The sequence below is a fragment of the Dendrobates tinctorius genome, unplaced genomic scaffold (assembly GCF_039654945.1).
Source record: "Dendrobates tinctorius isolate UK_male_01 unplaced genomic scaffold, ASM3965494v1 ptg000194l, whole genome shotgun sequence".
Taxonomy (NCBI): Eukaryota; Metazoa; Chordata; class Amphibia; order Anura; family Dendrobatidae; genus Dendrobates; species Dendrobates tinctorius.
In genome coordinates, this window is record NW_027361861.1 from 1,360,558 (window position 1) to 1,384,679 (window position 24,122).

At 45.9% G+C, this 24,122-nt stretch overlaps 1 protein-coding gene across 2 annotated transcripts in view; it reads right to left on the reverse strand.

The window, feature by feature from the left end:
• Positions 1-13,792, reverse strand: part of PSEN1 (presenilin 1) — a 111,630-nt gene extending 97,838 nt beyond the window's left edge. For both annotated transcript variants that reach the window (XM_073552686.1, XM_073552687.1), the window contains exon 1: positions 13,653-13,792. The gene's annotated coding sequence lies outside the window, so the exon portion shown is untranslated. The remainder of the gene's footprint in view (positions 1-13,652) is intronic.
• Between the last annotated feature and the right edge of the window lie 10,330 nt (positions 13,793-24,122).

A 24,122-nucleotide genomic window follows, 5' to 3' on the forward strand; every position in this document is an offset into this window, starting at 1 on the left:
AAGCTCAATATTGCGAGACATACCGGATGATGCTAGAACACACCCTCTAAATTTAATATCCATTAAAGCCCAAATGGGAACTTATTCTATGCGTCTTATATATAAATCATTAAAGCCTTCTATACATTGGTCAGACTCTTCACCAGGCCCAAGAAAATGGGTTGCTCAATTAACAAACTGTCGGGTAAATGACCTTTTGAAAGCCACTCTGCGTATTACTCTATATTACCATATGACAGTTACATAACCATGACTCTTATATTTCATAGAGCATACATCTCCCCAGAGGTGAAGTCTGATATGTCCCCCTCAGGGGACTATCCCTGCCCTAAATGTTTACACTCTCCAGCTGATATTTTCCATTGCCTTTGGGACTGCCCAAAAATAAGGGAGGTGTGGGATACACTTCTGCAACATCTCATCAACACTTTTGGCATATCTCTCTCTCCCCAGAGTGGGCCATATTTACCATTCTCGCACAGGACCAGTTGGTGAGGCTTTCTGTCCAGCAGCGCTGCATCTTGTTCATATGGGCGGCAGCCACACGTAAAAGAATTCTCCATTTGTGGGCACAAGATGTAACACCTTCTTTAAGCCTAATTACTACAAAAGTAACATATCTCTTCAAAATGGATTGGATAGAGGCCGAACGCTTTTTTTTCACATGGTCCTCTTTTACCAATACTCAGACATCTTCCACACGCCAGGCGATACAGTTGTTTCCAGCTCACCAACTGGTATATGAGAGAGCAGCTTGCCGGTAATATCCCTGTTAGACTGGATTGAAATTGTGTTACGAAGTTATGGAGTCTGCCTGGGGGAGGGGGGGGGGGGGAATTATAGTTGAAAAATGCCATCTAATGTTAATAGTATTGCATAAATGTTCTTCTGTTTTGTTATTGGACATTATCTGTATACTTTGTATTATACTCAATAAAGACGGTTTTATAAAAAAGAAATGGCTTTATAACTGATTGATAGATCACAATTACTTTGCTTCTCATTTGTTCAAGAATTTCTTTGGATTGCAGCACGATGTCTAGTTTTGAAAATCTTTTGGTCTACTACTTCACTTTGTCAGGCAGTTCCTATTTAAGTGATTTCTTGATTGAGAACAGGTGTGGCAGTAATCAGGCCTGTGTGTGGCTAGGGAATATTAACTCAGCCTCCCAAATATATGATAAACTACAGTTAATTTATGTTTTAAAGAAGTGGCAACAATCACTTTTCCACATAGGTCCCTGTAGTTTGGGATTTCCTTTTCCCTTAATTAAGAAATTAATTTAAAAACTGCATTTTGTGTTATCTTTGTCTAATAGTTAAATTTGGTAAACTGAAACATTTAAAGTGTGAAAAACATGCAAAAGAATAAGAAATCAGCAGAGATGGGTGGACACCTGGATATTCGGGTGTGGCCGAATAGTTACAAAAAGTTTGGGTTCGGGTACCAGAACAGTACCAGGACCAGATTCACTTGAATGAGGGGCCCGAACATCCAGTGTCTGCAACGCTGTCATGTGTATGACAACACGGCAAACGCTGCTTCTGACCGTGGTAAAATCATCACCGCCGGTCAGACAGCTGCGGGTCCCACGCTGTCAAAAGACAGTGTGAGCCGCCTGCAGCTGTGATCGGAGGTATAAAGTTTGGGCAGCCGCGAGCAGCTGTTTTTAGCCTGGGGTGGAGGGAACAATATCCATGGCCCCTTACCAGCCTGAAAATACCAGATCCCAGCTGTCTGCTATAGCAAGGCTGGTTGTCAAAAATGGTGAGCATCAGAAGCCGTATTTTTAAATAATAAAAATAAAACAGTGTGGGAACCCCTCTGTTCTTGATAACCAGCCTTGCTGAAGCTGACAACTGTGGGTTGCAGTCCCCAGCTTTGAGTTTTGCAAATACAGGGGAACCCATGCAGTTTTTTTTTTAATTATTTATTTACAGCACAGGTGCCAGCTGATGAATACTCCCATCAACCGTGCCTACTCTCACTATTATTAGCGTCTGATGGGAGCAGTAGTCCCATCAGCCATCACCAGTGACCGGAGGTAAACTTTATACCTCTGATCACAGCTGCGAACTCATGCTGCCTTTTGACAGAGTGGGAACCGTGGCTGTCTGACCGGCGGTGATGATTTTACTGCCGATCAGAAGCAGTGTTTGCCGCACTGTCATGCACATGACAGCGCGTCAACAACCGTTGTTCAGGGAGTCGATCCCGAACAGTAACACGAACTTCCTGGTGAAGTCCGTGTTTGGTGTCCGTGACCAAACAGTAGGTGTTCGGTGCAGACACTGAACTTTACTGTTCGGGTTCACACATCTCTAGAAATCAGGAAGGAGGCAAACACTTTTTTCACACAACTGTATATACATATAGTGGGAAAAATATATTTGATAAACTGCTGATTTTTCAAGTTTTCCCACTTACACAAAATGGAGAAGTCTGTAATTTTTATCATACATACAAGTCAACTGTGAGAGAAACAGGATCTTTACAAAAAACAAAAAAAATCCAGAAATTCAAATTCTATGATTTTTACATAATTACTTTGCATTTTATTGCATGAACTTAATATTTGGTACAGAAACATTTGTTTGCAATTATAAACTGTGTTCCAAATTATTATGCAAAAAGATTTTAGGAGTGATAAGGATAGAATTTTTTTGTTTGTTATTTAAACTCATTGATGGTGATGTGTGTCAGGGCTCTTTATATCACTGAAAGCAATTGCAGATACCTGTGCAAATTAGTTTGGCAGGTGTATCCAAATAAAGGCAAGACTACTTAAGAAGGCTGTTCCACATTATTAAGCAGCCTACATTTTTTGCCAAAATGGGAAAGAAAAAGGATGTGTCGGCTGCTGAGAGGCAACAAATTGTGGAGTATTTAGGTCAAGGCATGACTACAATCAACATTGCAAAGACACTTCATCGTGATCATCACACAATCAAGAAGTATGTAGCCGATTCCCAGCACACACGTGTGCGTGCTGATAAGGAAAAATTGAGGACTCTTTCCAACAGGCAATTGTGTCAGGTTAAAAGAGCAGCTGCAAAAATGCCTTGTCATAGCAGCAGACAAGTTTTTGAAGCTGCTGGTGCCTCCAACGTCCCCCGAACAACAAGATGCGGGGTCCTTCAGAGGTTTGCAGCTGTGCGTAAGCCATCCTGTCGACCACCTCTATCCACTGAACACAAGCAGAAACGGCCCCAGTGGGCCAAACGATACATGAAGACCGACTTCCAAACTGTTTTGTTCACCGATGAGTGCCGTGCAACGCTCCTTGGTCCAGATGGATGGAGTGGAGGATGGCTGGTTGATGGACACCCCATGAAAACACGGCTAAGGCGCCAACAAGGAGGAGGTGGAGTAATGTTTTGGGCTGGAATCATGGGGAGAGAGATTGTTGGCCCCTTTAGGATCCCTGAAGGGGTAAAGATGAACTCCATAATCTATGTGGAGTTTCTAAAACAGCACTTCCTGCCATGGTTCAAGAGGAAGAACCGTGCTTTCCGCAGCAAGATCATTTTCATGCATGATAATGCACCGTCTCATGCTGCAAATAACACATCTGCATCTCTGGCTGCTATGGGCATAAAAGAGGACAAACTTATGGTGTTGCCACCATCTTCCCCTGACCTCAACCCCATTGAGAACCTCTGGAGCATCATTAAAAGGAGTGTCTATGATGGCGGGAGGCAGTTCACATCTAAGCAACAGCTCTTGGGAGGGTATTCTGTCCACATGCAAAACAATTGAAGCACAAACCATCCAAAAACTGACAAATTCAATGGACGAGAGTTCAAAAGCTTCTTTCGAACAAGGGGTCCTATGTGCAAATGTAACATCACCTAGAATAAAGTTTTGACTTGAAAACTGTTTGATTTCATTTTGTAATAAGTTGATAATGCTGATAATTTCACAATTGACCATTTTTTGGTTCAAAATAAAAAGGTTGAAAAACTCTGCTGTGCATAATAATTTGGAACATGCATTTTGAGTGTTTATTATTTTTAAAAATATACTGTTTTCATAGGCATTTTGTTCAAAAACATTGCAATTATACTAGAATAGTAGATGACTGGAAAATAACAATGACTGCAATTCATATAGGTAATTTAGAGAAAATATGAGGAAATATTTTTTGCATAATTTAGAACACAGTGTAGAGGTCAGACATTTCCTGTAATTCTTGACCAGGTTTGCACACACTGCAACAGGGACTTTGGCCCACTCCTCCATACAGATCTTCTAGGTTTTGGGTCTGTCGCTGGGCAATATTGAGTTTCAGCTTTCTCCTAGATTTTCTATTGGGTTCAGATCTGGAGACTGGTTAGGTCACACCATGGCCTTGAAATGCTTCTTACAGAGCCACTCCTTAGTTGCCCTGGCTGTGTATTTTAGGTCATTGTCATTCTGAAAGACCTACACTTGACCCATATTCAATGCTCTTACTTAAAGGGAATCTGTCACCTACTTTGGCGGGCGGTGAAAACGAGGTCGGTCCGGTCCGATGGGCGGTGTTCCCGATGTGTGCCACCTCCCCAGCCTTGGCCGCCGTCCGCAGTTTTTTGAGGAATAGGAGTAGGTGTCTGCCATTTGTTGCGTGTGCGCTAAGCATTCTTGGCTAGCGCACGCGCAGTATGCTTTGCCCCACTGCGGGCAAAGCTGAAAAGCCTGACTGCGCATGCGCCAGTTAACTAAGCCCCGGAAGTATTTTGCAGTGTTCTGGGGCTTAGTTAACTGGCGAATGCGCAGTCAGGCTTTTCGGCTTTGCCCGCAGTTGGGCAAAGCATACTGCGCGTGTGCTAGCCAAGAATGCTTAGCGCACGCGCAACAAATGGCGGACACCTACTCCTATTCCTCAAAAAAACTGCGGACGGCAGCCAAGGATGGGGAGGCGGCACACATCGGGAACACCACCCATCGGACTGGACCGACCTCGTTTTCATCGCCCGCCAAAACCAGGTGACAGATTCCCTTTAAGGAAGGCGGCTGTTCTCTCGCGATACATGACCCCATCCATCCTCCCTTCAATATGGTGCAGTCATCCTGTTCCCTTTGAATTAAAACACTCCCAAAGTATGTTGTTTCCCCACCATGCTTCATGCTTGGAACGTTGAGTTTTATTTTGGTCTAATCTGACCACATGACCTTCTTCCATGCCTCCTCTGGATCATCCAGATGGTCACTGGCGAACGTCAACTGGGCCTGGACATGTGCTGGCGTGAGCAGGAGGACATTGCGTGCCCTGCAAGATTTCAAATCATGACGTCGTAGTGTGTTACTAAGGGTAATGTTTGAGACTGTATTCCTAGATCTCTTCAGGTCATTGACCAGGTCCTCAACATGCAGTCCTGTGCTGATTCCTGACCTTTCTCAGAATCATCCTTACCCCATGAGGCGAGATCTTGAAAGGAGCCCCAGACCGAGGAAGATTGACAGTGATCATGTTTCTTCCATTTCCTAATAATTTTGCCAACAGTTGTTGCCTTCTGTCTTGAAGCACATCCTTGTGCAGGACTACAATTTTGTCCCAGGTGTCCTTAAGACAGGTCTTTTGTCTTTGGCCATGGTGGAGAGGTTGGCGTGTGATTGAATGTGTGGACAGGTATCTATTATACAGGTAATAAGTTCAAACAAGAGCTAATAATAGAGGTAATGAGGGCAGAGTAGGAGGGCTTCTTAAAGGGAATCTGTCACCCTTTTATTGCCCTATTGGCTGCCGGCAGACATCGGGGGCTTATCTACAGCATTCTGTAATGCTGTAGATAAGCCCTCGATGTAATCTGAAAGAGAAGAAAAACACGTTATATTATACTCACCGAGGTTGGCGGTCCGGTCCGATGGGTGTCGCCGTCCCGTCCGGCGCCTCCCTTCTTCATGCGGTGACGTCCTCTTCTCCCGTCCTGTAATGCCTCCGACGCAGGCGCACTGCTCTGCCCTGTTGAGGGCAGAGCAGAGTCCTGCAGTGTGCAGGCATCGGGAGAGGTCTGGCACCCGCGCACTGCAGAATTCTGCTCTGCCCTCAACAGGGCAGAGCAATGCGCCTGCGCCATTACAGGACGGGAGAAGAGGACGTCATCGCATGAAGAAGGGAGGCGCCGGACAGGACGGCGACACCCATCGGACCGGACCGCCCACCTCGGTGAGTATAACGTGTTTTTCTTCTCTTCTTCTCTTTCGAATTACCGCGAGACGTCGCGATCCCGCGAGAACAGACGTCATCGCGGGCATTTTCGCAAAGGATTCCTGGGAACGGATGCGCGGGACGTCGGAGGGTAAGAATAACACCATTTTTTATTTTTTTTTACATTCTATCTTTTACTACTGATGCTGCATAGGCGGCCTCAGTAGTAAAAAGTTGGTCACACTCGTCAAGCACTGTTTGACGAGTGTGACCAACCTGTCAATCAGCTTGGACGCTAGCATTTTGCAAGCTAAATACGCGTGCAAAATGCTAGTTTTTCCGCGGGAAAATCGCGGGAATTTAACACCTTCCTGACATCCGACGTACTATCCCGTCCACGGTACCCGGGCCCGTATGACCGTGGACGGGATAGTACGTCTACCGCGATCAGCGGCGCCCACGTGGTGAGCGCCGCTGATCGTGGCTGGGTGTCAGCTGATTATCACAGCTGACACCCGGCACTATGTGTCAGGGGAGGTCACGGACCGCCCCCGACACGTTAACCCCTTGCACACCGCGATCAAACATGATCGCGGTGTACCGGGAGTTAAAGGGAAGCATCGGGAGGGAGGGGGCTCCCTCCGTGCTTCCCTGAGCCCCCCACGGCAGCGCAATGTGCAGCGCTGCTGCCGGGGGCTCCTATCCTCCAGGCCCCCGGATCCAAGATGGCGACGGGGGCCTTCGGGGACCTGAGGAAGCTGGCTTCCTCAGTGCCTGCAAAGCGCAGGCAAGAGGAAGTCTTCTTCAATGCCTGTGACAGATTGCTGATCTGTCACAGTGATCTGTGATGTGACAGATCAGCGATCTGTCACAGGACAGTGATGTCCCACCTGGGACTATGTAATAAAGTAAAAAAAAAAATAAAAAAAAATGTAAAAATAAATTTAAAAAAAAAAAAAAAAATCGCCAAATAAATTAGAAAAAAAAAAAAAAAATATTCCCTCAATAAATCCATTTTTTGGAAATAAAAAAAAAAAAAAAAAACAATAAAAGTACACATATTAGGTATCGCCGCGTCCGTAATGACCCGCCCTATAAAACTGTCCCATTAGTTAACCCTTTTAGCGAACCCCTTAAAAAATAAAAATAAAAAACGAAGCAAAAAATAATGATTTATTATCATACCGCCAAACAAAAAGTGTAATAACGCGCAATCAAAAAGACGCATATAAATATCCATGGTACCGCTGAAAACGTCATCTTGTCCCGCAAAAAACGAGCCGCCACACAGCATCATCAGCGAAAAAATAAAAAAGTTATAGCTCGCAGAATAAAGCGATGCAAAAATAATCATTTATATAAAATAGTCTTCATTGCATAAAACCGACAAAAACATAAAAAAAACGACCTAAATGAGGTATCGCTGTAACCGTACTGACCCGAAGAATAAAACCGCTTTATCAATTTTACCGCACGCGGAACGGTGTAAACGCACCCCCCCCAAAAGAAATTCATGAAACGCTGTTTTTTCTTCATTCTGCGTCCCAAAAATCGGAATAAAAAGCGATCAAAAAATTTCACGTGCCCGAAAATGGTACCAATAAAAACATCAACTCGTCCCGCAAAAAATAAGACCTCACATGACTCAGTGGGTCAAAAGACGGAAAAATTATAGCTCTCAAAATGTGGTGATGCAAAAACTATTTTACAATAAAAAGCGTCTTTTAGCGTGTGACAGTCGCCAAACATAAAAACCGCCATAAATAGTAAGTTAAACCCCCCCGTTATCACCCCCTTAGTTAGGGAAAAATAATAAAACAAAAAAAAAAGTATTTATCTCCATTTTCCCGTTAGGGTAAGGCTGTGTGCACATGCTGCGGATTAGGTGCGGATTCATCCGCGCGGATTTTGTAAAATCCGCAGGTGAAACCGCAGGTCAAAAGACCTGCGGTTTTACCTGCGGATTGCTCTGCGGTTTTGTCCTGCGGTTTTTCATCTCCTCAATAGAGGAGATGGCAAACCGCAGGAGAATCCGCAGAAAGAATTGACATGTCAATTCTTTCTGTGGATTGAAAACCACGGAAAATTCCGCACCGTCTACACTGCGGTTTTTGATTCCCATAGGGAATCATGGTACTGTACACCGCAGCAGAAACTGCTGCGGGTCCGCAGCAGCCGGAACCGCAGCAAAATCCGCAGCGTGTGCACACAGCCATAGGGTAAGGGCTAGGGTAAGGGCTAGGGTAAGGGCTAGGGTAAGGGCTAGGGTAAGGGCTAGGGTAAGGGCTCGGGTTAGGGCTCGGGTTAGGGCTCGGGTTAGGGGTGTGTTGGTGTTAGGGTTGGAGTTATAATTGGGGGTTTCCACTGTTTGGGCACATCAGGGGCTCTCCAAATGCAACATGGCGTCTGATCTCACTTCCAGCCAATTCTGAGTTGAAAAAGTCAAATGGTGCTCCTTCCCTTCCAAGCTCTGCCATGCGCCCAAACAGTGTTTTACCCCCACATGTAGGGTATCAGCCTACTCAGGACAAATTGCAAAACAATTTTTGGGGTCCAATTTCTCCTGTTACCCTTAGGAAAATAAAAAAATGGGGGCAAAAATATCATTTTTGTGGAAAAAAATGATTTTTTTTATTTTCACGTCCGAGTGTTATAAACTTCTGTGAAGCACTTGGGGGTTCAAAGTGCTCACCACACATCTAGATAAGTGCCGTGGGGGGGTCTAGTGTCCAAAATGGGGTCACTTGTGGGGAGTTTCAATAGTTTAGGTACATCAGGGGCTCTCCAAACGCACATGACACCTGCAGACCATTCCATCAAAGTCTGCATTCCAAAATGTCACTGCTTCCCTTCCGAGCCCCGACGTGTGTCCATACAGTAGTTTTCTCCCACATATGGGGTGTCAGCGTACTCAGGCCAAATTGGACAACTTTTGGGGGTCCAATTTCTCCTGTTACCCTTGGGAAAATGAAAAAACTGGGGACTAATTGATCATGTTTCTGGAAAAAAATACGATTTTTTTATTTTCATGCCCTGGCATTATAAACTTCAGTGAAGCCCTTGGGGGTTCAAAGTGCTCACCACACATCTAGATAAGTTCCTTAGTGGGTCTAGTTTTCAAAATGGGGTCATTTGTGGGGGGTTTCCACTGTTTAGGTACATTAGGGGCTCTCCAAAGGCAACATGACACCCGCAGACCATTCCATCAAAGTCTGCATTCCAAAACGTCACTACTTCCCTTCCGAGCCCCGACGTGTGCCCATACAGTAGTTTTCTCCCACATATGGGGTATCAGCATACTCAGGACAAATTGGACAACAACTTTTGGGGTCCAATTTCTCCTGGTACCCTTGGGAAAATAAAAAAATGGTGACTAAAAGATCATGTTTGTGGAAAAAATACGAATTATTTATTTTCACGCCCGGGCATTATAAACTTCTGTGAAGCACTGGGGGGGGTCCAAAGTGCTCACCACACATCTAGATAAGTTCCTTAGGGGGTCTAGTTTCCAAAATGGTGTCATTTGTGGGGGATTTCCACTGTTTTGGTACATCAGGGGTTTTCCCAACGCGACATGGTGTCCGATCTCAATTCCAGCCAAAAACGTCAAATGGCGCCGCTTCCCTTCCGAGCTCTGCCATGCGCCCAAATAGTGATTTACCCCCACATGTGGGGTATCAGCGTACTCAGGACAAATTGCACAATAACTTTTAGGGTCCTGTTACCCTTGGAAAAATAAGAATTGAGGGTGAAAAGATCATTTTTGTGGAAAAAATATGATTTTTTAATTGTATGGCTTTATGTTATAAACTTCTGTGAAGCCCATGGGGGTTCAAAGTTCTCACCACACATCTAGATAAGTTCCTTAGGGGGTCTAGTTTCCAAAATGGTGTCATTTGTGGGGGTTTTCCACTGTTTTGGTACATCAGGGGTTTTCCAAACGCGACATGGTGTCCGATCTCAATTCCAGCCAAAAACGTCAAATGGCACTGCTTCCCTTCCGAGCTCTGCCATGCGCCCAAATAGTGGTTTACCTCCACATGTGGGGTATCAGCGTACTCAGGACAAATTGCACAATATTTTTTAGGGTCCTGTTACCCTAGGGAAAATAAAAATTGGGGTGAAAAGATCATTTTTGTGGAAAAAATATGATTTTTTAATTGTACCGCTGTACGTTATAAACTTCTGTAAAGCCCTTGTGGGTTCAAAGTTCTCACCACATATCTAGATAAGTTCCTTGGGGGGTCTAGTTTCCAAAATGGGGTCACTTGTAGGGGGTTTCCACTGTTTAGGTACATCAGGGACTCTCCAAACGTGACATGGCGTCCGATCTGAATTCCAGCCAATTTTGCATTGAAAAAGTCAAACGGCGCTCCTTCCATTCTGAGCTCTGCCATGCGCCGAAACAGTCGTTCCCCCCCCACAAATCAGGTATCAGCGTACTCAGGACAAATTGCACAATAACTTTTGCAGTCCAATTTCTCCTGTTACCCTTGGTAAAATAAAAAAAATTGAACCGGAAGTATTTTTTTCGTGAAAAAAAGTTAGATGTTCATTTCTTTTTAAATATTCAAAAAAATTCCTGTGACGCACCTAATGGGTTAATAAACTTCTTGAATGTGGTTTTGAGCACCTTAAGGGGTTCAGTTTTTAGAATGGTGTCACTTTTGGGTATTTTCTATCATATAGACCCCTCAAAGTGGCTTCAAATGTGATGTGGTCCTAAAAATAAAATGGTGTTGTAAAAATGAGAAATCGCTGGTCAACTTTTAACCCTTATAACTTCCTAACAAAAAAAAATTTTGGTTCCAAAATTGTGCTGATGTAAAGTAAACATGTAGGAAATGTTACTTATCAAGTTTTTTGTGTGCCGTATCTCTGTGATTTAAGGGCATAAAAATTCAAAGTTGGAAAATTGCGAAATTTTCAAAATTTTTGCCAAATTTCCATTTTTTTCACAAATAAACGCAAGTTATTTGAATGAAATTTTACCACTAACATGAAGTACAATATGTCACGAGAAAACAATGTCAGAATCACCGGGATCCATGGAAGCGTTCCAGAGTTATGACCTCATAAAGGTACAGTGGTCAGAATTGTAAAAATTGGCCCGGTCATGAACGTGCAAACCACCCTTGGGGGTGAAGGGGTTAAAATGCGATTTTCCCGCGGAATGGAATTCCGGAATTCTTGCGGTAATTTCCACGAGAGTTCCGGTATGTGTGCACTTAGCATTATTCCCTACATCCAATCACTCGCTCATGTCACCTGCATCTAGAAAAACATCTCCAGATTACGACCTTTTCTCACCTTTGAAACTGCAAAACTTCTTACTGTCACTCTTATTCATAATCATCTTGCAAACTGCAGCGCTCTACTGATCGGTCGCTCCAATCTATCCTGAATGCAGCAGCAAGGATCATACACCCCCCACCAAGAGCTACACTGATGCCTCCACCGTGTCAGCAATTGCACTGGTTACCCATCCGTTACACCAGAGATGTCAAACACGCGGCATGCGAGCGGCCCCTGAGGCCCGGGGTGCACCACATGTCTCACTTCCTGAAGCAGGTGGAAGGCGCATATTCAGGAGCGCGCGATAGCTGTTCTGTGTGCACAGAACCTGGGATAAGGTCACAGGAGGGGGATGAATCAGGGGTCACATGATCAGGGGCCTCAGTGTAAGCAGGACACGCGTATACGAGGCGAGCGGAGCGGGGCGTGTACGAGGCGTACTAAGATTGAAAGGAATGCAGCCCGCCAGCTCAAATTTTGTTTAATGTGCGGCCCATTTACTCTGCCGAGTTTGAGACCCCTGCGCTACACAATATACACTTATTTCTTTCACCCACAAATCTCTGCACAGTTCTTCACCATCCTACATCTCCAGCTATCACCTTACCCATGTTCTCCGTTCTGAAACTGATCTAAGACTAACATCGTGCAAAATCTGCACCTCTGTCTCCAAGACTTCTCTCGTGCTGCACCAGTTTTCTAGAATGCACGACCCCGGATGATCCCATAATTACCTAGCCCCCACATTTTTAAGCATTTGATTGTAAGCTTGAAAGCAGGACCCTTACTCTTCATGTAACTGGTGAACTGTGTGTTACTCTGCAATGTCTTTATTGTCTGAACATGTCCCTCTTAATTGAAAAGTGCAGAGGAAAATGTTGGCGCTATAGAAATAAATCATATTATTGCGCCGAATCACAAGTCAAAAATCACACATACTCAAGTCTATGGGGCCATGTAAATCTCGGACAGCTCACTGATGGCGTCCTAGTTGCACCCTTGTGCTGTCTGGTTCTCATTGTTTCATAATAAAAGTTTGAAGAAAGTGGATGAAATGCTGACTGTAAAAATTGACACTGATGATAATCTGTCCGATTTTTTTTCTCTTTTTAATAAAGAAAAACTCCACTGAGGTGTGAATGAGGACCAAGTCTTACATCCGTGACCTGAAAATACAGCGCCTGTGGCCCTCTAACGCAGAGCCTGTGCCTTTCGGCCCCCTAATACACAGCCTGTGCCGGCGGCCCCCCCAACACACACGGCGCCCGTACCGGCGGCCCCCCCCACACACGGCGCCCGTACCGGCGGCACCCCCCACACACACACGGCGCCCGTACCGGCGGCACCCCCCACACACACACGGCGCCCGTACCGGCGGCACCCCCCACACACACACGGCGCCTGTACCGGCGGTCCCCCAACACACACGGCGCCTGTACCGGCGGCCGGCCCCCCCCAACACACACAGCGCCTGTACCGGCGGCCGCCCCCCCCCCCCCAACACACACAGCGCCTGTACCGGCGGCCCCCCAACACACACAGCGCCTGTACCGGCGGCCCCCCAACACACACAGCGCCTGTACCGGCGGCCCCCCAACACACACAGCGCCTGTACCGGCGGCCCCCCAACACACACAGCGCCTGTACCGGCGGCCCCCCAACACACACAGCGCCTGTACCGGCGGCCCCCCAACACACACAGCGCCTGTACCGGCGGCCCCCCAACACACACAGCGCCTGTACCGGCGGCCCCCCAACACACACAGCGCCTGTACCGGCGGCCCCCCAACACACACAGCGCCTGTACCGGCGGCCCCCCAACACACACAGCGCCTGTACCGGCGGCCCCCCCAACACACACAGCGCCTGTACCGGCGGCCCCCCAACACACACAGCGCCTGTACCGGCGGCCCCCCCAACACACACAGCGCCTGTACCGGCGGCCCCCCAACACACACAGCGCCTGGCGGCAGACCCCTAACACACAACCTGTGCCAGCAGCAGTGCACAGCTACTAGTTACACCAGTAGTCAGCAGCACATGGCTCCGTACGATGCCGGCACCAGGCAGACACGGGGCTTGTTATTATCACCAGACACTATAAGGAGGAGCCGCAGTTTCCGGTGGACGCTGCAGGGACAATAAAAGGGATGTCAATAAGGCGCCCAGGGGCGCCACGTGCTCTGCTCCTGAGGTTACGGGGACCGCCCGGGGCCACACACTCACCTCCCGCAATCTCCGCTCACACCGACCTCCCAGTTATAGCTTCTCTTTAACAACCGTACGGGAATCTCAATCAGGTGTCTCGGTGATCAGCGCACACTTCCGGGTCATGACCTCACGTACGAGCGTCACACGTCCGTGTGGCGGCGCCATCTTGTGATGGGAATCCGGTGTCTGTGTAGTGTACAGTGTAAGCTCAGCCTAGGAGTGTGAGGGTTTGTTATTACCTCCTCATTTCCTCTCACATTCATGTCTGTGATTATTCTTGCCGTGAAGAGTTTTCTTTAACTTTTCTTTGTTTTTCTTGAAGAGGTATTGAAAGACGCCTTGTGGGGGAAAAAAAGAAAAAGTGCTGTCACTTCTCTGAAGATGTCAGCTCGAAACTAGGCACCATTCAATTAAAAGGCTTTTTTTTTTCTGCAGAAAAGCCTGTTCTCTTGAGCTGCAGCAAAAAATGCAGTTTTTGGTGCTTTTTATTTTGCTGCTGCTGTTTTTATGCGTTTTTTCCTGCTGTTTTGTCACGACTGTAAAGCGCTGTGGAATTAATGGCGCCATATAAATGAGTAAAATAAATAAATGCTTCTTTTGTGCATGCTGATAAAGTTTAGTGAAAAAATAAAATCTCATTCTCCTCATTCAACCTGCAGTAACCACCGATCCACCAAACCGCTGCTTGACCAGCTCTCCCCTCATCTATTGTATCCTCACCCATCCCTTGTAGACTGTGAGCCCTCGCGGGCAGGGTCCTCGCTCCTCCTGTACCAGTCGTGACTTGTATTGTTTAATATTACTGTACTTGTTTTTATTATATACTAGCTGAAGAGCCTGGCGTTGCCCGGGCATAGTAACTAACTACAGTTATAACAAATTATAATAATATCTATAAAGCGGGAGTGTAGAGCCCCGCCCATTCCGCATAGCCACATTCACTATAATATCCCACATCATCCCGTCAGCCAGAGCCACCGGACTACTACCCCTAATATCCCACGTCAGCCAGAGCCACCGGACTACTAATATCCCACATCATCCCATCAGCCAGAGCCACCGGACTACTACCCCTAATATCCCACATAATCCCGTCAGCCAGAGCCACTGGACTACTACCCCTAATATCCCACATCATCCCGTCAGCCAGAACCACCGGACTACTACCCCTAATATCCCACATTATCCCATCAGCCAGAGCCACCGGACTACTACCCCTAATATCCCACATCATCCCGTCAGCCAGAGCTACCAGACTACTACCCCTAATATCCCACATCATCCCGTCAGCCAGAGCCACCGGACTACTACCCCTAATATCCCACATCACCCGTCAGCCAGAGCCACTGGACTACTACCCCTAATATCCCACATCATCCCGTCAGCCAGAACCACCGGACTACTACCTGTAATATCCCACATCATCCCATCAGCCAGAGCCACCGGACTACTACCCCTAATATCCCACATCATCCCATCAGCCAGAGCCACCATACTACTACCCCTAATATCCCACATCATCCCACCAGCCAGAGCCACCAGACTACTACCACTAATATCCCACATCATCCCATCAGCCAGAGCCACCATACTACTACCCCTAATATCCCACATCATCCCATCAGCCAGAGCCACCGGACTACTACCCCTAATATCCCACGTCAGCCAGAGCCACCGGACTACTAATATCCCACATCATCCCATCAGCCAGAGCCACCGGACTACTACCCCTAATATCCTACATAATCCCGTCAGCCAGAGCCACTGGACTACTACCCCTAATATCCCACATCATCCCGTCAGCCAGAACCACCGGACTACTCCCCTTAATATCCCACATCATCCCGTCAGCCAGAGCCACCGGACTACTAATATCCCACATCATCCCATCAGCCAGAGCCACCGGACTACTACCCCTAATATCCCATATCATCCCGTCAGCCAGAGCCACTGGACTACTACCCCTAATATCCCACATCATCCCGTCAGCCAGAGCCACCGGACTACTACCCCTAATATCCCACATCATCCCGTCAGCCAGAACCACCGGACTACTACCCCTAATATACCACATCATCCCATCAGCCAGAGCCACCGGACTACTACCCCTAATATCCCACATCATCCCGTCAGCCAGAGCCACTGGACTACTACCCCTAATATCCCACATCATCCCGTCAGCCAGAGCCACTGGACTACTACCCCTAATATCCCACATCATCCCATCAGCCAGAGCCACCGGACTACTACCCCTAATATCCCAGATCATCCCATCAGCCAGAGCCACCGGACTACTACCCCTAATATCCCACATCATCCCGTCAGCCAGAGCCACCGGACTACTACCCCTAATATCCCACATCATCCCGTCACCCAGAGCCACCGGACTACTACCCCTAATATCCCACATCATCCCATCAGCCAGAGCCACCGGACTACTACCCCTAATATCCCACATCACCCGTCAGCCAGAGCCACTGGACTACTACCCCTAATATCCCACATCATCCCGTCAGCCAGAGCCACCGGACTACTACCCCTAATATCCCACATCATCCCACCAGCCAGAGCCACCAGACTACTACCACTAATATCCCACATCAACCCATCAGCCAGAGCCACCAGACTACTACCACTAATATCCCACATCATCCCATCAGCCAGAGCCACTGGACTACTATCCCTAATATCCCACATCATCCCGTCAGCCAGAGCCACCAGACTACTACCACTAATATCCCACATCATCTCGTCAGCCAGAGCCACCGGACTACTACCCCTAATATTCCACATCATCCCGTCAGAGCCACCGGACTACTACCCCTAATATCCCACATCATCCGGTCAGCTAGGGCCACCAGACAACTACCACTAATATCCCACATCATCCCGTCACAGACGCCGGAAAACCCCCTAATATCCCACATCATCCTGTCAGCCAGAGCCACCAGACTACTACCACTAATATCCCACATCATCCCGTCAGCCAAAGCTACCGGACTACTACCACTAATATCCCACATCATTCCGTCAGCCAGAGCCACCGGACTACTACCCCTAATATCCCACATCATCCCGTCACCCAGAGCCACCGGACTACTACCCCTAATATCCCAAATCATCCCGTCAGCTTGGGGTCAGAACCAGAGCGCTGAGTGGAACGGTCCTAACTTCCATACCGGGGATCCCTTTAAGAGAGGCTTGGCGTCAGAACCAGAGCACTGAGTGGATTTGTCCTGACTTCCATGCCAATGATCCCTTTAATAGAAGCCTGAGGTGAGAATCAGAGCGCTGAGGGATTTACCCTAACTTCCATACAGGAGATCCCTTTAAGAGAGCCTGGGGTCACTACCAAAGCGCAGAGTGGATTTTCCCTCACTTCCATACCGGGGATCCCTTTAAGAGAGACTGGGATCAGAACCAGAGCACTGAGTGGATTTGCCGTGACTTGCATACCAATGATCCCTTTAATAGAACTCTGGGGTCAGAATCAGAGCGTTGAGGGATTTGCCCTAACTTCCATACAGGAGATCCCTTTAAGAAAGGCCTGGGGTCAGTACCAAAGCGCAGAGTGGATTTGCCCTAACTTCCATACCAATGATCCCTTTAAGAGACCCTGGGGTCAGAACCAAAGAGCTGAGTGGAACAGTCCTAACTTCCATACCAAGGATCCCTTTAAGAGAGGCCTGGGGTCAAAACCAAAGCCCTTGATAGGTTTGCTCTGACTTCCATACCAATGATCCCTTTAAGAGGGAAGATGTGCCTGCAGGATGGAGGATGTGTGATGGGGATATGGGCAGGGAGGGGGGATTCATTTCTGTCATGTACTCACTGCTCCTTTCTGGGGGCAGACAATGGCTGGGAGCTTATGTTCCCAAAGATGCTAGATTTCTCCCACCCGTCAGTGTCTGCTGAGGTGTTGTCAAGTGGGAAAACTTGCTCATAGCAACCAATAACAGGTCAGCTACTTTTAACCAGCTCTGGTGAAATGAGAGATGCTTAGTGATTGGTTGCAAGGAAAACTGTTGCTCATAGCAACCAATCACAGCTCAGCTTCTTTTGAAAAGCTCTGGTATAATGAAAGATGCTTCGTGATTGGTTGGTGATACACATACGCACGCAAGAAAAAAGAAAAAGACACCACTGCAACAAGCGCACACTAAACCAATTAGAAAATAATGTTTATTGATGCAAAAGGTTACACATTAAAAACATAATAAAACATGGTGAGCATCCCACAATATATATAAAGTAGAGTATGGCATATACAACATATGAGACCTGATATAATAACCCATGTACAATCCATATGTAGTCCAACCCTACTATAAATATCACAACCACCACCCTATAGCTAGGCTCATGGAGACCAGAAACCCTAATATAGCACAATAACCGCATGAAATCAATCAATCCATAAGGTACTGCATACTTCCTGGTATAAGCATGTATGCCATAAGCAGCCACAAGACAAGGTGGCCACAATAAACAAATCAATACTCAATTGTGCCACATCAAACAGTCTCACAGACGCTAGGGAAAGGAGGCTGCGATAAAGAATATAAGAAGCGGGTGCTACCCCAGTACCATACCCCACGCGTATCGCCACAACCCGTGCGGCTTCGTCAGGGGAAGTAACTGACCAAGGTCCAAGCACTTTAAATACCTTGCCAAGATCCAGGTGGATATGTATATGCGTCATACAAAAGCGCTCCCATCTGGGAAACCCAATCAATGAAAAAAGACCGAAGTCCCGGTCACATGAAGAAACATGGCCGCCGCGCGTGCGCAGTGTGCTGTGTGCACAATTCTGGCCCCAAGGTAAACAGCTCCACAGCGCATGCGTCCAGTGGAACGCATGGAGCTCTCCCATGGAACGCAGAACCGCGCACTGGCATCCCATACTATGTCCATCCCTCCACATACAATGCATCAAATAATGACACCAAGTACGAGGCTACAATAATGCAAAACGCGCAGTGCTCCCGGGAGCGCAGAACATAGAAGACAGACACAAACAATATCACATACAAAGATACACAGGGAGGGGAACACAAAACATAAAGAGGCAAGCAAGGAAATACACACTGAATAATGGTAAGGAGTCATCCAGATGACGGCAGATCCAAAAGGGGAAAAGGAGAGGGGGACATGATGGTCCAGTCATATAAAGAGACCTAATCTCCCAATTATTCCAAACCATAAAGAAAGGGCATAAAAAGGATTATGCATATAAATCATGGACCCCAATCCCTAATATAATGGTAATAAATGGTATACGCCAGCCAAATTGATATCGATCAATTGAATAGATCTATATCCCAATTAGCAGGACTCACAAAAGTCGATGGTAATTATAAGAGATACCATGCATCAGTCATTAGCCTGGTGTCCATATAGATACCTTTTACCCTACCATAAACCCATGATAGTAAGCACATATAAAGATTCCCCAAGAAGATAAAAAAAAGGGGGGAAAGGCTATACACATGAATGTGCATAAAGATATATACACATCCATGTACATATAGACCAAGGTACCCTAACAACCAAGCCAATAGAATGCATCCCTATACCAATTCAGCTGTAATCACCCCATCATGACCAATACAAGACCAATAGAAGAATCAAAATCCTACCTAATGGTCCCCATGAGCCCAGATCCAAAGTTATACCATACAGGTCCACAGGACCCACTACATCAAGGGGACAATGATAATCCATAGAAGGTCAAAAGACCAGAACTCTGTGAGCTTATCTCGTAATTCAAAAATCCTAATGATAATAATATCCCCAACGGAGCCCCCACTAAACAGACCATCAGCAAAATTAATAGAACCCCCCAACAATTGTCCAAATAGTCAAATGTCCATACCCAATGGAGCAAAATAGCACAATCAGTTGCCCAAAATTTTATTAAGATTTGTAATACACATAAAAGAACAAGACCCCAACATGATGTATCCTAAAGGCGATTCACACGCATTGTAGAGTAGCCGTCTTCACCATTGATGGCAATGTCCAGACAGGATAACTACATAGGAAAAAGGAAAAGAAGAGGGGAACACCATAAATAATCAACCTAAGAACCCCGTAAACAAGAGCTCCTCGTTTAAACCCCTGAGTCCAAGTTAAAAATCCATCTGGATTCTATTTGCAATAATAATTTCTTAGGTGAACCCCCCCTAATTGACAATAATACTTTCTCCAATCCAACCACCATGGTGCCAGCAACCTTACCAGCATGGTGGGTCAGGAAATGGGCTGCCACAGATGTCAAGGTCTTGCCCTTAGTTTGGTCAATTTGTGCCAGATTGATTGTCGAAAAATGCTTCAGTATCCTCCTGCGTAATTCCTGGGAGGTTTGACCAATGTAAACCTGATGACATGGACAAATTAACGCATAGACCACACAAGTAGTTTTGCAGTTAATATATGACATTAACCTATGTCTAGTACCATCTCTTGGGTTCACAAAATAGTCCCGGGTGGAATGCATATGGGGGCATATGGTACAATTGCCACATGCAAATGAACCCCTTAATGTCATTCCCCTATCCAACCCAATGGTTGGTCTCATATAATGACTATTCGTTAGACTATCTCTAAAATTCGGAGCCCTTCTTGCTGTAATACAAGGCCGCTCAGGTACAAGAGCGGATGTCTGAAAATCCGTCGTAAGTATACCCAATGTCTCCCAAGAACTTCTCTCACCTGTGACCATTGACTATTGTATTGTGTAATAAACCGGGGCATCGAGTCTCAAATCCTCTCCCGTGGAGCCAAAAGAGAATCCTGTGTACACCCATTTGCTCGTTGGTAAGCTCGTGAAATACTACCCCGAGGATAATTTCTCTTCTTGAAGCGCTTGGTAAGATTCAGGGCTTCCTCACGAAACACATCATCCGATGTGCAATTTCTTCGTACTCTCAGAAATTGCCCTACGGGAAGTCCATTTCTCGTATGGGATGGATGGAAACTTGTATAATCCAACAGACTAGTTGTAGCAGTAGGCTTCCTGAACAATCTTGTGGAGATACCCCCATTCACATTAGAAACTGTAAGGTCCAAGAAAGTAACTGAAATAGAGGATACAGTGTAAGTGAGCACGATGTTATAAGGATTGGAATTCAATAATCCCATGAAAGCCTCACATTCCTCTACCGTACCAGTCCAGATAAAAAAAATGTCGTCGATAAAGCGCGACCAATGTCGCACTTTATCCCTGAACATTCCTGTCACATATACCCGAGTGGCCTCCCACCAACCGAGAAACAGATTTGCCAAAACCGGGGCACATCTGGCCCCCATAGCCACACCGGAGGTCTGGAGATAATAGGATCTGTCAAAGAGGAAAAAATTGTGCTTCATAATGAACCCAAGCAGATCCACAATAAATGAATCATGCATTCTATCCGATGTAATACCGTCAGAATGATCAATGTTTGAGTAAAGCGATTCCACATCGCAAGTAACCAGCAGGGCCCCAGAAGGTAAGGCCTGTTTCACACTTCCGTTTTTTCAAATCCGTCAAAATCCGTTGGTTTCCGTAAAAAAACGGATCCGCCATTTTTTGCAGGATCCGTTTTTTTTGTCCCATAGACTTACATTAGTGGTTACCGCGGATCCGTCAAAAAAACGGATCCGTTTTTTAAAAACGGATCCGTCTGCATCAGTTTCCGTCAAAAAAATGGAAACGGATCCGTTTGGCGGACACAAAAACGGAAGTGTGAAACAGGCCTTAGGTAACATCCCGAAATTTCCTAATAAAATTAGAAGTGTCCTGTATATAGGATGGTAAAGTCTTAACTATAGGCTGGAGGAAATAATCAACATAAATAGATGCCTTTTTACATAAACTGCCTATGCTGGCCACTATCGGTCGGCCCGGAGGCTTCACAAGATCCTTGTGGACCTTGGGCAGCATATAAAAGGTAGGCGTAATGGGATGTTCGACCCACAAAAATTCCATCTCTTTCTTACTGATAACACCCAACTACAGAGCCCTATCCAATAGGCTTCTAAATTTGATAGAAAAGGGCCCTGTTGGATCTGATGGTAATCTTTTGTAGAATCGAGCATTATCCAATTGGCGGTGCGCTTCCTCCTGATATAATTCATGCGGCCACAACACCACATTCCCGCCCTTATCAGCCTCCTTAATTACAAACAGTTTGTTAGACCTCAGATTATCCACAGCTGATCTTTCCCCCGCATGCAAGTTATCCATATGACGTGACCTCACAGGGATAGCCAAAAAATCTTTTTTTACCAATTCAAAAAACACCCTAATAGCTGGAACCAACGTAAAGGGCGGGGCTACCATCGATTTATTTTTATACGGAAACCGATTTTTACCATTAATCGTATCCTCCTGTAGAAGATCCAATAGGTCCTGTAGCACCTGACGGTCCGTTTGATCCAGGCCATCAACCATACGTGGTTTATTGTGTAAAACCTGGATTATTGTGTAAAACCTGGTTTAAACGAGGAGCTCGTTTACGGGGTTCTTAGGTTGATTATTTATGGTGTTCCCCTCTTCTTTTCCTTTTTCCTATGTAGTTATCCTGTCTGGACATTGCCATCAATGGTGAAGACGGCTACTCTACAATGCGTGTGAATCGCCTAAGGGATACATCATGTTGGGGTCTTGTTCTTTTATGTGTATTACAAATCTTAATAAAATTTTGGGCAACTGATTGTGCTATTTTGCTCCATTGGGTATGGACATTTGACTATTTGGACAATTGTTGGGGGGTTCTATTAATTTTGCTGATGGTCTGTTTAGTGGGGGCTCCGTTGGGGATATTATTATCATTAGGATTTTTGAATTACGAGATAAGCTCACAGAGTTCTGGTCTTTTGACCTTCTATGGATTATCATTGTCCCCTTGATGTAGTGGGTCTTGTGGACCTGTATGGTACAACTTGGATATGGGCTCATAGGGACCATTGGGTAGGATTTTGATTCTTCTATTGGTCTTGTATTGGTCATGATGGGGTGATTACAGCTGAATTGGTATAGGGATGCATTCTATTGGCTTGGTTGTTAGGGTACCTTGGTCTATATGTACATGGATGTGTATATATCTTTATGCACATTCATGTGTATAGCCTTTCCCCCCTTTTTTTATCTTCTTGGGGAATCTTTATATGTGCTTACTATCATGGGTTTATGGTAGGGTAAAAGGTATCTATATGGACACCAGGCTAATGACTGATGCATGGTATCTCTTATAATTACCATCGACTTTTGTGAGTCCTGCTAATTGGGATATAGATCTATTCAATTGATCGATATCAATTTGGCTGGCGTTTACCATTTATTACCATTATATTAGGGATTGGGGTCCATGATTTATATGCATAATCCTTTTTATGCCCTTTCTTTATGGTTTGGAATAATTGGGAGATTAGGTCTCTATATATGACTGGACCATCATGTCCCCCTCTCCTTTTCCCCTTGCATTGTATGTGGAGGGATGGACATAGTATGGGATGCCAGTGCGCGGTTCTGCGTTCCATGGGAGAGCTCCATGCGTTCCACTGGACGCATGCGCTGTGGAGCTGTTTACCTTGGGGCCAGAATTGTGCACACAGCACACTGCGCTCGCGCGGCGGCCATGTTTCTTCATGTGACCGGGACGTCGGTCTTTTTTCATTGATTGGGTTTCCCAGATGGGAGCGCTTTTGCATGACGCATATACATATCCACCTAGATCTTGGCAAGGTATTTAAAGTGCTTGGACCTTGGTCAGTTACTTCCCCTGACGAAGCCGCACGGGTTGTGGCTATACGCGTGGGGTATGGTCCTGGGGTAGCACCCGCTTCTTATATTCTTTATTGCAGCCTCCTTTCCCTAGCGTCTGTGAGACTGTTTGATGTGGCACAGTTGAGTATTGGTTTGTTTATTGTGGCCACCTTGTCTTGTGGCCGCTTATGGCATACATGCTTATACCAGGAAGTATGCAGTACCTTATGGATTGATTTCATGCGGTTATTGTGCTATATTAGGGTTTCTGGTCTCCATGAGCCTAGCTATAGGGTGGTGGTTGTGATATTTATAGTAGGGTTGGACTACATATGGATTGTACATGGGTTATTATATCAGGTCTCATATGTTGTATATGCCATACTCTACTTTATATATATTGTGGGATGCTCACCATGTTTTATTATGTTTTTAATGTGTAACCTTTTGCATCAATAAACATTATTTTCTAATTGGTTTAGTGTGCGCTTGTTGCAGTGGTGTCTTTTTCTTTTTTCTTGTTGATTGTTATCCCACTGTTGCGGCACCTATAACCTTTAATTGTACATTGGTCTATTTACACTGGTGGTGCGCCCTATTTTTTTCATTAGTACACATACGCACGCACACACACATACATACATACATTCACTTTTATATATAGAGATACCCCTCCTCACATGTAAAGTGCATTGGAATAAATGGCTCTATAATAATAATAATAACTCTGTTTA